The following is a 205-nucleotide window of genomic DNA, read 5'->3' as shown; positions in this document are numbered from 1 at the left end:
GACTTGATGATGAGGGTTATTTCAGTTTGCACGGTGGTGGTAAATGGAAGCTCTCTCGCGGTTCCTTGATTGTGGCTCGAGGTGAGAAGTCTTCATCTATCTATTGGATGTAAGCTAAGGTCTCCAAAGATGTTGTTAATGCGGTGGAGAATGATAATGCCATGGAGCTATGGCATAAGAGACTCGGTCACATGAGTGAGAAAGG

Source organism: Brassica oleracea, chromosome C2 (assembly GCF_000695525.1).
Source record: "Brassica oleracea var. oleracea cultivar TO1000 chromosome C2, BOL, whole genome shotgun sequence".
In the NCBI taxonomy this organism is placed as follows: Eukaryota; Viridiplantae; Streptophyta; class Magnoliopsida; order Brassicales; family Brassicaceae; genus Brassica; species Brassica oleracea.
This window is presented reverse-complemented; position numbering follows the sequence as displayed.